The 16,349-nt window shown below is 46.3% G+C and overlaps 1 protein-coding gene across 2 annotated transcripts in view; it reads right to left on the bottom strand.

The window, feature by feature from the left end:
• LOC138472877 (lysosomal acid lipase/cholesteryl ester hydrolase-like) overlaps positions 1 to 16,349 on the bottom strand; it is a 661,393-nt gene that overhangs the window by 211,812 nt on the left and 433,232 nt on the right. The gene's annotated exons all lie outside the window — the stretch shown is intronic.

A 16,349-nucleotide genomic window follows, 5' to 3' on the forward strand; every position in this document is an offset into this window, starting at 1 on the left:
TTTGCAGGTGTGTGTGATGCACACCTTGCATGTCAGGGTCATCCGCTTCTCAGCGCAACTAGCTGGGGGTAGATCTCTCTCCGCGGCAGGGCCCTCCCTCTGGAACAGCCTTCCTGCCTCAATTGAACTTGAGGGGAACCATCTCCGGTTTGGGAAGCACCTTCCTCTTTGCTTCTGTTTTCTCTCTGCCTCTCCCTTGCAGAATTCTTCACTGGAACTGCACTGGATCTGCAACTGGGCCACTCTCACCGACCTCGGTCCCTGGCCCAGCCACTCTCCACTTGCACTGCCTCCCTGGCAACCCCAGCACTGCGGTACTGTCTCTCTATCCCGCCAGAGCGGTCAAGGGAGCGGAAACGTGACTTGAGCACTCTGAATGTGCGCTCCACTATGGCCCTGGTTGCAATATGGGCGGCGTTGTATCTTACCTGGGTTGGTGTGGTGGGGATTCCGGATTGGCGTCATCATGTGGTTGCTCAGAGGGTAGGCACTGTCCCCTGGGGAGGTGATAATAGTTGAGATTATTAGGATTTGGGTATTTGTCTGTGTGTGACTTGCATGCATGTGCAAGGGCATTTGTACTCACCTAGGAGCCAGGTGTCACCATGCTGCCCAGCTTCCAGGGCCCGGCTCAGGGCGGACATTCTGTATATGAAACTGTCATGGGTGGAGCCAGGGTAGTTTACATAGACAGAGGTGATGATTCCCTTTGCATCGCATACCACCTGTACATTGATGGAATGCCAGTGCTTGCGGTTTCGGTAGATGTTCTCAGTGGCCCTAGGTGGACGTAGGGCCACATGGGTACAATCTATGGCACCGAGCACTTTGGGGAAGTGTGCCACCCTGAAAAAATCCGGCCTGCCTTTCTGCGGGTGTTCTGGGCATGTATATGTATATTCCCCATTCTGCGTGTTACGCCCACTGTTCCGCCCACTTTGGTTGTGTGCGCCGCGCTATGTGCGCTTTCGCTGTGCGCGTAGCGCACGCCGTGTATGCCTGCATGCGCCATGGCTGGATTCGGCGCACGGACAGCGGGAAACACGCGCAGCGTCTTCCTTGAATCGCATGCGTGCGCTGCGTTTCTCGCGCTTGCACTCCCTTGCGCCTGCTTGCACATGGATTTTCGGCGCACGTTTGTTCCATGAACCGGCCCCTAAATGCTTACATCCAATGTGGAGTACAATCCTCAACAGTATATGTGTGTAGTCTGTATACTTAGGACAGTGTACTCTTAGACAATATGTGTTTTTAGTGTGTTATGAAAAATACAATTCTTAGACAATGTATGCATGCAGTCTATGTAATGTACTATGTTCAGTATATCCTAATACATTGTCTAGCTGGACAGTCACATACAGTTATTCCATCCAAATATGTTGTTCCCAAGCTAATGTGTAATCTGCTCTACAGTCTGTGTAATCCACAGTTGTATCTGGGATACATTTGCCAGTCTAAAGATAGGGTCCCAGGTAGAACTTCTCATTCATACCAAGGGGAATAATGGAATCTAAATGATAGATCCAATATCTTTGTGCCAATCTTTTCTGTAAGTCACCTCCCCTTGGTAAGGGATGGATTACTTCTAATATGACGCATCTGATTTGGGCCACTGTGTGTCTCGCTTCCTTAAAGTCTCTATATCCATGTGATTTGACATTGGCTGTCCTGATGTTGGACTTGTGTTCGGTCCAGTGGTCTTTTGCATGCCTTATTGTCTGACCCACGTATTATTTACCACATCAGCATTTAAGTGCGTAGATTAAATTTGTTGTGTCACAAGTTGCAAAATGACTTAGGGATACCTTTATGCCTGTGTTTGGGTGCCGGAAATTGTCCCCCTTAATAATATTCAAACAATGTTGACAGTTAAGACAGGAGAATGTCATTACTTTGTTTTTTTAACATTCTCTATGATGGTTTCCTGATACGTTCTGACTTAATAAGTGTGTCCCTGAAGTTTTTGCCCCTCTTGTATGCCATCATCGATGGTTCTGGGAATAACTTGTTAAGAAATGGATCTAGTTCAAGTTCCAGTTATTTTTGATGGTCCTGGCTATTTGATGGCTCTGTGCTGAGCATCTCAAAGTGTGGATCATTCTGGTATTCTCCTTTCTGGGATTTGTTTTGAAGAGTTCTTCCCTCTAATGGCATTCCACTCTGGTATCTAAAATTTCAGAGGGATAACCTCTCTTCCTGAATCTGTTGGATATCTGGTTGTATTCTTCCTGAAGTGTGGTAGTGTTGGAAACTAAGGCACTCTTCTTAAGATATTTAGGGTGAAAGCTCCCGAAGTTCATGGTGTTGTTGACATCAGTTAACTTGCGATAAATGGTTGTGGAAAGTTTGTTATTCGTGAAGGTGACGATAACATCTAGAAAATGTAGACGAGGCTCCCTCGCCTTCAGTGTAAATTTGATGTTATCATGGCATTGGTAGAGACATTTGAAAAATTGTGATAGTTCTCCCCTGTTGTCCTTGCAAATCGCAAAGACATCATCAACACATTGTTTCCAAAATATGGACTTGGATGACCAGGATTCTTTGTTATGAATGTGTGTCATCTCAAAATAATACATAAAGATGTTAGCATACGTGGGTGCCACTGCTGGCCTCATTGAGGTTCCCGAAATGTGTAGGAAATATTTATCTTCATATCTGAAGACATTGTTGTAAAGAATAATATTAATTAGTTCAATTGCTAGGACCTTATGGATACGTACAGTTTTTTGGTTTAGTAGAATTCACTCCCTACCTTCAATTCCTTCCCCATGGGGGATCGAGGTATATAGACTATTCACATCCAGTGAGAATAAAATCAAGTTAGTTTCTGTAAATTGTAAATCACCCACTAGTTGTAGGAAATGGGAGGTGTCTTTCAGATATGATATGATATGGCATTTAAAACGCGCCTATACACAAGTGTTTCAAGGCGCGACGAGGCAAGGGAGGGGGAACAAAAGGGAAGACAGAACAACAATCTTACTAGTCCAGGTGTCATTCAGTTCGCGCAAGTGCATGGGATAAGTCGAGGTAAGTTGTACTTACGTATTTATTTTGATTTACATTGAGAAAATGTTTTGGCTGATGTTCTGCCCTTGATAGTGTGCAGGGGACGGCAGTTCCCACATCTTAGGGAACTTTGTTTCGTAGTGCAGGTAATAGATTTCACCATGGTCAGGCAATTGAAGGACTTGCACCTGCAGTCAATTAAAAAGTTTCAGGTTTATAAGAATGGTGACCGCCCAGCAGAGACAGATAGACAGACTGCAGAGAAGGACATGGCTTATGGAAGCAAAGTGGGATGGAGCAGAACCGGCTTGAGGTAAGCTGTGCTGAGCAGGAGTGTGAGAGAGACTCCGGGCCAAGGCTGGTCATGAGAGAGTCGAAATTCCTGCTGTCCTCCCTGCCCGGTGTCCACAGCAGGAGCTGTGGGGCACCGAAGCCTCCCGAGTGCAACAGGTCTCAGAGAGCGAGAGGTGCTCCCAGTAGCTCCTACCGGGGAAGAGCAGAGCTACGTACTGCAGAGGACGGCGAGTGCTGCTCGCTGTGGCTCCCATGATAAAAAGTCAGAGCAAATAGAAGCTGGGAAGAAGAACCAAGAAGCTGCATACCGGTGAGTGCAAAGAAGGGAATACTTGCACCGGAGCACTGTGGGGACTGGAAATAAGCATGTCTGAATGCCAAACGAACTGAAAACTATTGCAAATGCTACGGAAGGCCAACATAAGCAGTAAGCAGTTTTGAACACCGAACAAGTTTCAAGGTATTACAAGTAATTTTAAAAGTTGCAGCAAGCATTATTAAATACTGAACGAACTAAAATATAGAGTATATTTGAATACAGCCCAAAACAAGAGCAAGTGATGAGCACTTATGAATGAATTGAAAGCAAGGTGATGAAAACGAATAAACAATACAGAGTGATTTGTATTGTAATTGTCATTGGTTATTTATAACGCGCTTAATACCCAGAGGTTTCCAAGTGCGGACCCGAGGATCAACCTGTGTTGCTTTGCGTCGTCTTGCTTCCAAGGCGAACATCTTGCCCCTGAGCTATCCTCCCAAAACTACTTGTATGAGATACAAGTTGTGGCAAAGTCTGAAGACTTCCAAGAAGAAAGTGAAATCAGTGTTAGCCAAAGATACAAGGAACTACAGATTAAGAGAGAAAACCTGTGTTGGCAAAAACCTGAAGAATACAGAAGCATAACTAACTGCATAGGTTTATCGGTTGCGTGACCTGTTATGGGTGAACCGTGTGGTCCGACAACTGCGCCTAGACTGAGTGACCTCTTCTTGGAAAGAGCCAAGCAAAGCAAGTGTACAGAAGCCTGTATGTTGCAATAGATGCTGAAGAAAATGGTAAATGAAGAAACATATGTGACCAATTGAAAAATCTGTCTGATCACAGATTTGTAGTGATATTGGTTTTGGAGACTGAAAGAGCTGATTTCTTGGGGAAGGGAACCCCAAGACTTTATGAACTGTGTTAACTCTTGGGGAAAGAAACCCCAAGGCATTATTTCGAATGATAGAAGATTTGAACTGGTATCTGTTCCTTTTCTTTTTGAAAGCTGGGAATTTGAACTCTTGGGGAAGGGAGCCCGGAGAGCTTAAATCGAGAAAAGCCTGGATGACGAAGAAGGCTTGGCATTGGTATTGTTTTTGCAATTGGGAATGGAAGAGCTGAATTGGTATTATTCTTTTTGCAAGCTGAACGATTTGTACTCTTGGGGACGGGAACCCCAGAGACTTTGTGAACTGGGTTGAACTCTTAAAGAAGAAATCCTCTAGACTTAGTGAATTGTATTGAACTCTTGGGGATGGGATCCCTAAGACCTTTTTTTTGGACTGTTCTGTACTTGGGGAAGGGGAAGCTGAGTGTAAGCCAAAGAGCTGGAAGAAACTTGGAACTTTATTTTTTAACACTGGGCCTCATTACATGTGTGCTGGTCCGGAAACAACGGTGCCGGGAAGCCTATCAGCAGCGTTGTTTACAGACCGACACACTACTGATTTGCCAACCGCAGCCGCTGCGCCCAACAGGGCAGACCCTGTCGGACACAGTGTCCATGGTAGGCAAGCCGTAACGGAAGCACCAGCACCGTTATTAATGGTGCCAGTGCTTCGGTGTTCCCCATTCCCATTCGGTCCTATTGGAATCAATGGGAATGGGGAATTACAATTTACTGGCACCTGATTTCCCGGAATGCTGGGGTTGTAATCCTCCGGTGTTACCGACAAGCAAGGCACTGGTAAATCTCACAAGTCCGGCGGCAACCCGCTGGTAGCACCGGTAGGGTTACCACCGGACTTGTAATGGGGTCCACTATTTCTTTTGCTGCTGACATCCCTACACATAGTATATATTTAGTTGTGAGGGCAAGTATAGGTTTTGGACACAGACAGACTTTTCATTTGAACTTACTGACACAGACTATCCTTAGTTTTCAGGTAGGAAAATCATACACCTTAGCATAGGGCAAGTTAGGTCCAATCCTGACATTTGGGTAAATGAAGCTTTTTACTTAGAAAGTTGAATCTGTTTATTCATTTATTTTTACATTTATAGTAGAGCATCAAACCCTCAGGCATCAGGGCGCTAGTTATAGTGAGTGCGAGGTGGACATTCTTTAAAGTCCAAGACACTCAGAGGTTACAGCCTACAAGAAGTTCTTGAAAAAAATAATCTGGAAAAGCCATGCTTCTTGGTACAGGGGCTACATCAGTTATACAGACCGGCAAAAAGGCAAATCAGGTAGGTAGCAGGTAAGTAAAATACATATTCAGCATTAGTGTGCAGGTCAGGTCAGGAAGGATGCAAAACGTGTTAGAATGCATATTAAGCACTGGGCTCCAAGATGCAAAGAAGTTAGGGTCCAGAGTAAGTATGTGTCTCACTTCATGATGCCTTCACAGATCTTAAAGACACTTTTACAGCTGTGCATATATATTGCTGTAATTATCAGGCACATATATGCAACATTTTAGAACCAATTAGAGCACATACACCTCCTTGGGACGCCAAGATAGTGTCCAGGGCTATACGATTTTGCAAGACTATAGCGGGCTAGGCTATTTCCTCATAGTTCCGTAGGGCCAGGGTGCCAAAGGTATCATTGAACACTTTTTGTAACAATAGGGACAGACTGAAAACCTTTTTCTGTTTACCTTGATGCCTACCCATGTGTTAGATAATCCATACCGTCAGTAAACTGATCGCACCCTGATTTGTGCTTGTGACATGGAGGTGAAGGTAGCTTAGCATAGTGTTTCATATGTCCAATGTAACAAGAACCTGATCAAATAATAGGATGTCAGCTTTAAGCGGAGGTTCCACAAATAAAGTCAGAATGGAGGGACGTGGCATAGCCTGACTCAATAAAGAACCCTTAAAAAAAATTAACACCAATAATAGTGACATTGTAAGTGGTTGATAGGGTATATTAATATTTTATAACATCCATAGATATTGGGCCTCATTCCAAGGTATGCGGTAAGTATGGGTTTTTACCGGCCATTCCGACTTCGCGGGCACGAGCTTTCCGGCATGCCGGTAAATCCCCTCGTGGCATACCGCTAAAGGGCCCGTAAAACCCCTTAGCGGCATGAAGCGAGATGGTCGTTACAACACCGCCACCGAAGCTCTGCTGTCCGTTATTAGCGGTGACCGTAATTTACGGACACCGTAAATTACGGTCACCGCTAATTAACGGATACGGAAATTACATCATCGCACAGGAACGGGAAGGAGCGCGGCGGCCATCTTTAAAAACACAATCCATTGCCATCCCCTTGATACAGGACCCGGAGGAAGATTCTGAACCTGAGACATTCCAGCATTCACCTACATCATGCCGAAAGCACTCAAAAAAGGAGCCGCACGCCTCCGCAAGGAGCGCTTTACACAGGATGAGCTACAGGTCCTGGTAGACACCCTGCATGCCAATGCAGAAGTGGTGTTCAGCTCTGATATGCGCAAGGCCACCATAGCAAGAAAAAAACAAATATGGGACCTGGTTGCCCAGAGGGCGAGCGCTGTCGGCAACACCCCCCGCACAACAAGGGACTGCCGCAAAAGATGGGACGACCTCCGTCTCAGGGTGCGGGCCATCCTATCGGCCAACAGGACCCAGGCCCTGGAGACAGGAGGTGGCGCAGCATCTCCAATCAAGATGATGCCCTGGGAGCAGACTTGTGCCGACATGATGGGCCCTGAATCCATCGAGGGGGTCGGCGAGATGGAGTGCGGTGCCCCGTCATCCGCAGATGGAGGTGAGTGTCATGAGTGAAGACAGTAAATGCATTCCCAATTTAAGCCACCGCCAAGGGATGGGCAAGCAGTCATGTCACATATGCCCCCCCGCCCCCCAATCATGCCGTAACAAGTGAGACCCAGGCTGATGCCACTTGCAAGGCTACAACCCATACTGCCCATAGCACACAAAGAGGCAGTCACTGTGAGTCAGCACAGTACTCTGCCAGCTTGATTGACCCAGACACCTGCATGCATTTACCATCCTAGCCCAGATCTATGTCCCACTCACCACCCAAATGTCACCCAAACGCTGCAACACCATTCTCATACCATAGCCTTGAAGCAATGCTGACCCCCAAATCATAGCTAATGCCATCTCTCTCTTCCACCCCACAGGCAGCGGACATGAAACTGAGGGCCATGAAGCCACCCAGCCCTCCACCTCCAGGGCCACAGGCAGGGGACAGCGGAAGCCTGTAGGAAGGAGGAGGCCACAGGCAACACCATCTGCACCAGCAACCCCCATGGAGGCTGCACAACCCCCACCCACACCCCTACCCATGCCTGCACTGGGAACGGACACATACCCCACAGTCCACTCGGAGGAATCCAGTGTGGCAGGGGAGCACGCTGCCATGTGCCTCATCGACGGGCCGGAGAGCCCTACATCGGTTCACCTATCTGACGTGGGGGAGACATGTGACACAGCGTACAGCCCGGAAACACCATCTCACACACAAGTCGCACTCAGCGACTCTGGGGAGAGTGACACCCCAATCCTTACAGGCCAAGGAGCACCACCTGCCTGTCCTGTATCCTCCTCCCCTGCCGAAAGCCCACAGAGCCCTGCACGGTCAACACCACGGCTGGCTACCACATCTGCCACACCATCCACGGATGGAGTGCAAGGGCAGCGCATCACAGCCCTGCTGGAGGACTTCCTACGGGACAACCGTCAATCGCAATCACAATGCCACAATGACCTGCAGGCCCTGGGTGAGGTAATCACTTCAAACACCAACCGCCTCTGTGAGGTGCTGGGCCGGATTGCTGATGCCCTGGAGGCAGCACACCCAAGACCACAGCCCCAGTGGGAGTACCCACCATCACAAAGTTCATCCACACAGACCAGCCCTGTCCGCCGGTCAATGCGGACACTCCGCCGCCAGAACACGAATCCCCCTGGCTCCGGAAGTGGCCAATGAACATCCTGGCACACACATTTGGGAGGGGGAGGGGGGTGAGGGTGTGTTATTGGGAGTTGGGGGGAGTGGGAGGGGGGTGAGGGTGTGTTATTGGGAGTTGGGGGGAGGGGGGGAGGGTGTGTTATTGGGAGTTGGGGGGAGGGGGAGGGGGGTGAGGGTGGTGGTTTTGTTGTACACTTTCAGAATTAAATTTATAATACACTGGTTGTTCATTCACTAAAACAGAGTGGACATTGATCATTTTGCTTGTGTATTTTAATGTCGCAAAGTACATGGTGTACATGTATCCCCACACCCCGTGGCCAATGTCCTCTCATCCTGAAACCCTCAGCTGACTTGTGAGTCAGAAATATTGTCCAATCAATGCTTGACGCACAGAACGTCCCTCCTGTGCATCGGGACCCGGCTGCTGTCCTGCCATTCCTACCTCCTCCCCCTCATCGTCATCTGGTGGTGGCACTTCCACGTCAGGGGGCAGTGGCACGTTCCGACGGATGCACATGTTGTGTAGCATTACACATGCCATGGTGATCTTGGACACCTTCTCGTGGCTGTACATGAGTGCCCCACCTGAACTGCTGAGGCTACGAAATCGTGCCTTCAAGAGCCCGAAGGTCTGCTCTATCACCACGCGTGTACGGGTATGGGATCTGTTGTAGTCCTCCTCGTGCCTGTTCTGTGGGTTGCGGACGGGGGTCATGAGCCACGGCTTCAGAGGGTAGCCAGCATCACCTGCATGGAAGTGGAAAAGAGGTAATCGTGTGTGCCCTAATTTTTGAAAATTGTACTGGTCATGCATGGCCGCAGATGATTACTGGGATGAGCATGCATCCCACCCTTCCCAGGCAGGTAGAGTATGAACCCCCCCCTTCCCAGAACTACTCACAGCCCCAAAGCAACGCCATGGCCCATTCAGATGACTCACCAAGCAGCCAGGCACGACGTCCGGCATGTCGCTCCATGTAGCGTGGTAGTGTTGAGTTCCGCAGAACCAAGGAGTCATGAGTTGATCCGGGGTATCGGGCATTGCAATGTGTGATGGATTTACTGGCATTACACACCATCTGGACATTGATGGAGTGGTATTGCTTGCGGTTGCGATACGGCACCTCCATGGCATGCGGGACCACCAATTCAACGTGGGTGCAGTCGAGGGCACCTATGCAATTTGGCATGCCTGCCAGAGCATAGAAGGCAGCTTTGGTGTCGTAGATCTCCTGGGGAGTCTGGGGTAGGGATATGTATTCCCTTGTGTGGGTGAGGAGGGCATCCAACACTTCTTTGAGTATCCGTGAAAATATGGGCTGAGAAATGCCATGCATTTGCCCCACTGTATGCTGGTAGGTGCCTGTGGCAAGGAAGTGGAGAACAGACACTACCTTCAGTTGAGGGGGGATGGCAGTGCGTATTTCTATGCGGCTCACGATATCATCATGTATCATGTCCACTATGCTGGTAATGGTGTCCCAGTCAAGCCGGTACAGGGTGTGGATCTGCTCTGGTGTGAGGTTGAAGGGGGTGGCTCTGATGCGGGGGATTGGGGGCTGCCGGCGTGGTAATGGTGGCTGCACCGGTAGGGCATGCTGGCCCTGTCTCACCCTCCTTCTCCTCCTGTGTATCCTCTGTGGTGGTGGCTGTGGTTGTTGTTGTTGCTGTTGTAGTTGTTCTTGCCTTGCAAGCAGGGCCGCCAGCTCCAGAAATGCTGCTACAATCGGTATTATTTTGGTGTGGGAGGGGGTGTGGTGTGTGGGTGTGCTCCTTTTGTGCTGTGCCAGACTCCATTGCCTCCACCTGTGCTGATTGAGTGCACCTGTTCCTCTTGGAAACACTGCTCAGGGTCCTTTACACCTTCTCAGCGATGCCGGTATTTACTCCATGGCGGTAAGGTACTTTGCGGTCTTGTGGAGGCCGTTTTTTCCATGTCCGCTTTACTTGGGATCAGCTCCGGTTTACGCCATGCCGCTAATTACGGCATGACGTGTCGTGCGCGTGCCACTAAACCGCTATTTACGGCATCGTACTTTACGACGCCGTAAATAACGGTGTGGTGGGTCAGAATGGCCCGTAAAGGGAAACGATGCCGGTATTCCTTTACCGTCATCATTTTTCCCTTACCACCCAACTCGGAATGAGGCCCATTGTGTTTTCTTTTTCATTACAGAGGGGGCATCTCATAGCAGCAGGTTTCTTTTTTTTATCTCATAAAATGGGATATGATTTGGAAGTCAAGTAAACACAAATGAGGATACATGAACCTTACAAGCTTCAGGACCATCTAACTCCGAAACAAGTATCAGCCAATTGCAAATGTTCCTCCAGTTGAAAGGGATAAATGCCATTGGAAAGCCAGAATCATTGTCATGGTGAACGTGCACACAATTCCAACAGCCAGATATGTTCTGCATACAGTCGTTCTGCCAATCTGCATGCATATAGCTGCTCTTGCTTTTCATCCATGGGTGATCACCAGTGTTTGTGGGCTCCATAGCAATTAGTGTTGCAATTGTCAGTACTGGGAGGAGGTACCGGGACCTCCCAGTACTGGGTCAGTACTGGGAGGAGGGAAATATGATAAAGTCATGTTTTGAGACCAGTTTAGTCTATTTATGCATGCAACATAGTTCAGATACAGGTTGTGCACTGACACCAGTCCTTCACAGTTGTATTAGGAGCCAGAATGCAGCAAACATCCCCACCTTCATGAAGAATAACAGAGCACCACACAAACAGTAATCATCAGGATACACACGTGGCAGATTGGGGGTCTTGTTATCTGCCTGCTTTAAAATAATCTGCATATGCACTAGGATTACAATTCTAACAGCCAGCAGAAAGACTCATGTTGTACAGAGGGGTGTAGAATATAGTGTAAGCACATTCGTTTTTTGTTAGTTCTTCCTCTCACACATTGAGTCACCTCCTCAATAAACATAATGCCAGCAACAGGAACTTGTGTTCTTTGGTGTAATCAGCATCTCTGTTGAAATCCCAAAATGCAATCAGATTACCTTCCATGGTGAGGGTAGAGATTGTACTTGTGTGAAGTTGTAGTTTCTATGCCTCGAGCAGCAGAAGTGTACAGGAGTTCACTTTCTTCTGCAGTGTGTGAACAGACTGGAGTGGAGGCAGGTGCATCAGTTAATGGTGATGTCTGAGCTGTGCTGGCAGCAGAGCAGTTTCTCCAATAGTCAATGAATGAGAAGTGTTCGCTGCTGCAGGATCTGAAAAAGAGGTATGTCTGGCAGTGGACAGCTTCTGTCGATGATGTCTGCATCATGGGACCTCAGGCGGAGGCAGAGTTCTCTTGTATGCAGCGGCTTGCGTTCACAATGAATGTCCTTGACACTTGACTGTAGTCTTGCTAGTGAGAAGAACGTCATGTGTCCCCTATCAACTGTGTTGAAGTGCAGGTTTAGCTGGTGTCCACGTATGTAGACCCACTCAACTTGCTTGAGTAAAAGTAATGGCTAAAGTAAAGGAAGAAGCTACCGGACTCTGACTTTGGGAGTGGCTATCTGTGCGAGGACCACATGGGGGAGGACAACCCTTGGGCAGGTGAAGTGAACCCGCTGGTTCAGAACAGACCCTTACCTGTACTCATTATTAACACTTATTTACCTTTCCCCCATTCTTGTATGGGATAGTTTAGTGTGGATAAAGATTCAACACTGTTTACTGATCACCAACCTTATGTACATACCCCCCCCTTTAATAACACTGAGACAAGGAAGAGGGATGGAGTGATGAAGATCACTAGAAGTGGCAAGCCAATGATGCGTTCTTGTTGTTGGAAGATGTTAACAGGCGCCGAGACATTCAAATATGGCACACCTGAACCGAACGAGACACTCAGTCCTCCCAACGCTGGTTGGGATACAGCAGGAAAGCAGCCTGCAGACCGGAGAGAGGAAACTGCTGAGAGTGATGTCTAGAGAGGTCGGGCAGAAGAGTGTTCACCATGCTGTCACCGCAGACAGCAGGAGCTGCCGAGCGAAGGAGAAGGCAATGCGGGAACCGAGAAGCTGATGAGACGCGCTCCCATTCAGCAAACTGGCGGCAGAGGAAACAGTGAGATGCGAGGGACGCCGAAGCTGCCAAAGAAGACTGGTAAACCCAGAGAAAGATATTGGGATACTATGGCACTTCGAGCATTTTACACAGTTGGAAAAGGGTCAGTGACCCGATCTATGAAGAATAAAATTACTTGGATACAGAAGAGTGAATTCTGATGCAGAGTGTAAATCTGGGATTTGCACTCAAATACAGAGCAAACTTAAAAAGCCCTGGCAGGAGAGTAAACCAGTCTCTCCGCGAATCTGGGATTCGCACCCAAGTGATGAGAGAAAAGCCCTACAAACTAGTATCACATTGCACTGCAGAGTAAATAAAGTAAAAAACATTATTTACTCAATTAGACACTTGCAGGGGAGAAGAAACAGATCTGGCACATAGACTGATAATATTGAAAATAGAAACGAGTTCCCAAACTAGGGAGCTCCAGTCCACTGCACACTATCGAGGCAAATAGTAGCCAAACAGTAGAGATAAAGACTTATAGTTTTTTGACAAAATAGATGTAGATGCAGTTAAAAAGTCTTCATTATTCTTCTTACATCAAAAGTATGTTTGTTTGGCGTGGCCAGGCAGCACCAAGCTGGCGGTGTAAGTTCTTAGCTCCGTTTGACAGAAAAAAGAATATGCGGCCAAATGGGCATTAATATAATTATAATGACATAAAAACGCTGATTTATAATTAACTTCTGGGGCCAGATTACAGAACCTTTGCACCAGTGCAAGTGTAAAGTTTGCACAGTATTAGCACTAAGGCAAAGTTTGCCCTATTTTTAAAAACACTGGAACATATTAGAAAACGATTGCACCATGACGAGTGCAGTTTGGCATGGTATAAACAACACAGCAAAAATTGCCATAGTGCAAATAAAAGATACATTTTGAAGGCCAACTGCACTTGTCATGGTGCAATAGTTTTGTAGTGTGTCCCATTGTTTTAAAAAAAAATAGGGCAATCTTTGCCCTAGTGCTAATACTGTGCAAACTTTGCACTTGCACCAGTGCAAAATTTCTGTAATCTGGCCCCTGGTTTTCTGCTCACTGCTACTTTTATTATCGAGTTCACTTACAGTTATCTAATGGAGCAGCGTTCTCAGAGTTATGAGGTGACTGCTGCTGGCCCCGGCTCACTCGATGTTCGATCACTTAGTTGGGTTTGACTTCTTAGCTATGAAGAATTAGGTGTGAGCCAATTGCTAGTTGTGGGCCTGCCGGGGTTGTGAGTTTTGCTGCAGTATAATTTGAATGAACCAACAAGGTTCTGCTTTTTAGATGTGTGCATAAATCCAGAAACATTTCCCCATCTCTTTGTCTTCTCTGCCCATTTGCTTCTGAAGCCATTTCGACCCTGCGGAAAGCATCGAGGTAGCAGGCATTATGGGCCTCATTACAAAGTTGGCGGTAAGGGGTTAACGGCGCCGGTAAAGGCGCCCGAGCCGTTAACCCCTTGCTGCGCTATTATGAGGTCTGCTCGCAGGGCCCACTCTGGATGCCTAGTTTTACCAGACTTCCTTAGGGGGTCCTGTGACCGGCCCAGCATGCTAACAACGGGCCCGTCATTAACAGGCCCGTTGTTAGCATACTCCCCATTCCCATTGAGCCCTATGGGGGCTCAAATGGGGATGGTCCGGGTTCCCTGAATGGGGAAATACCGGGCCCTCCAAGGTCGGAATGGCCCGGTATTTCCCCATTCAGTGAACCCGGACCCGAGTTTGGAGGCAGCCATGCCCTTATTAACGGCATGGCTGCCTCCAAACTCGTAATGAAGCCCTATATATTTTGCTGGTCCAAAAGGTTTATTCTTCTTATGGATGGTGTCTTTTAATTTGCTGCCTGCAGTGCGCATGGATCTGAGGTAATATTCTTCTACTTCCTTCTTTGAGTGACACTGCCTGCTTGTGACGGAGTGGCGAATTAACCAAACACAGTGATGAGAAACTCTTCCAGAGGCCTACTCAACACTGACACTTCCGTGTCAAAAAAGATTATTGCATGTATTCTTTTTCATATATAAAATTCTATATATTGCAATATTTTGTCATTGATTCGTTAAGATAATGGCAAATTATGACATATCTACTACTCTGTCAGACAACACAGTTTTAAACTCTTGTATGGAGAAAATGTTTGAAGAACTCAACAACATTCGTACCTCTATTTCTATGTTAGATTCACGCATCTCAAATACACAAGAAATTAAATGTTTTAAAAATGAAATAAAAATGATGACGGGCAGACTGGATGAAGCTGAAGAGAGAATATCCTTTGTTGAGGACAGAGTGGAAGGGTTGTAGAATATGCAACAAAATGTTTTCCAAATGGAATCTGAAATCACAGACTTGGAGGACAGAAACAGGAGGGATAGCCTTCGCCTTAATGGGATTCCTGAAAAAAATTTAAGCAGACAGCCCAATTGATTTCCCCACCAATTGAATCCCCAAAGTGTTGGTATTACTTTTTCCCCTCCGCTGGAATTGCAATGTGCTCATCGAATTAGACCAAAATTTTCATCCAACAGTTCAACTCCGAGACCCTTTATTGTTTGTTTTTTCAGTCATCAACAAGCTCATCAAACATTATTGGCAGCCATAAATAAATCTCCTATCCCGTTTCAGGGGCAAACATTTTTCCATGCAATTTAAAAGGAAAACCTTCCTGGATATGAGACCCATCTTGAAAAAATTAGAAATCAAGTATGGTTTGCTTGATCCTGCGAGAATGATTATTATTATGGTTCCAGATGGCCCCACCAATGAATTCACAAAGCTCTGTGATCTTCAATCTATTCAATCTACTCCGATGGAAACCACATCACCTCCAGATCCTCCTACTCCTACTGCTAAATTTGAATCATCATCACAACCCATGTTTAAAAGAGCCACAAATAAACAAAATAAATTCAACACAACTAGTAGCAGATCTGAATCGTCGGCTCCCTCAGTCTTGTTCGCTCTCGAGGTAAATTTAGATCACCTATTAACGTTGTTCAGCCATCCCTCTTATCTTTACGAGATTAACTTCGTCCCTTGTTTGAAGCTGTTATATGTTCAGCGTTATATAACAATTTGTTAATGGCTATGTAATATTTGTATTATTGTGTACTTGTTATGCCTTCATTGTATATATTGTTGTTTTTGTACTCTTGTTATCTCTCTTCTTCTCTTGTCAGACTGCTACTCTTTCTTATGCCCTGTTGTGCTTCTCAAACCCCCATGCTATGCTTTCTTTGTTGTATATTTATGTGGATCTCCTCCTTCTTATTGCTATATTATATCTTTCCTTTACACTCTAATTCTGTTGCAACTTTGGCGTACCTTTTTATGTTCATTTCCGTTGTCTTGTGGACCCTTCCTCATTTATCTTCCCTCATGTGCCACTATTATTACATTACATGTTGGATAATAGAATGCTGGTTTATCTTGTGCTTTATTGACAGATGTTCAAATTATCAATTTAATCGTGTTACTTTTACAATGTTGATAATTCTTTTAATTTATGTCAATCCAATTATAAATGTCTATTAGAATTATATCTTGGAATGTCAAAGGGTTAAATAACCCCGTAAAACATCATAAAGTCATGTCTCAGCTTGCTCAACATAAAGCTGATTTTGTTTGCCTTCAAGAAACACATTTAGTTTCAGACATTCTAAACAACAACATGAAAGCTTCCTCGAGAAGCCATACATTCTTTTCTAATGCTTTAAATAAAAAAGGTGTTTTGATTTTGATTAATAAACTTTTTGCTTTTTCACTACTCAACGAAGAAAAAGACATAGAAGGTTGTTAGATCATTATTGATGCGATTGTGAA

This window comes from Ambystoma mexicanum, chromosome 8 (assembly GCF_040938575.1).
Source record: "Ambystoma mexicanum isolate Mex_15411 chromosome 8, UKY_AmexF1_1, whole genome shotgun sequence".
In the NCBI taxonomy this organism is placed as follows: Eukaryota; Metazoa; Chordata; class Amphibia; order Caudata; family Ambystomatidae; genus Ambystoma; species Ambystoma mexicanum.